The sequence below is a fragment of the Egretta garzetta genome, unplaced genomic scaffold (assembly GCF_000687185.1).
Source record: "Egretta garzetta isolate BGI_Z169 unplaced genomic scaffold, ASM68718v1 scaffold588, whole genome shotgun sequence".
NCBI classification, from domain to species: Eukaryota; Metazoa; Chordata; class Aves; order Pelecaniformes; family Ardeidae; genus Egretta; species Egretta garzetta.
Window position 1 is genome coordinate 1,440 of NW_009260496.1, and position 220 is coordinate 1,659.

Genomic DNA, 220 nt, shown 5'->3' on the forward strand with positions numbered 1-220 from the left:
GTGCTTCGATTGCTTCCTTCCTTCCCGCTGGCGGGACTGACGGGCTCTGGTTTGCATCCCCAGGGTGGTGCGCCGGTGTGCTGCAGCTGAAGTCGCGGGAGACGAGGAGGACGTTTGTCAGCACGGAGTTCAAGTTCTACAACTGCAGTGCCCACCAGCTGTGAGTGCTCCCTCCCCATCCCTGAGCCAAACACCAGCTAAAATGAGAAAGGGCTGGGCG

At 60.5% G+C, this 220-nt stretch overlaps 1 protein-coding gene across 1 annotated transcript in view; it reads left to right on the forward strand.

Annotated features, from left to right (window-relative positions):
• PLXNA2 (plexin A2) overlaps positions 1-220 on the forward strand; it is a gene marked incomplete at its 5' end in the record, with an annotated part of 73,318 nt that overhangs the window by 1,317 nt on the left and 71,781 nt on the right. The window lies entirely within an intron of this gene.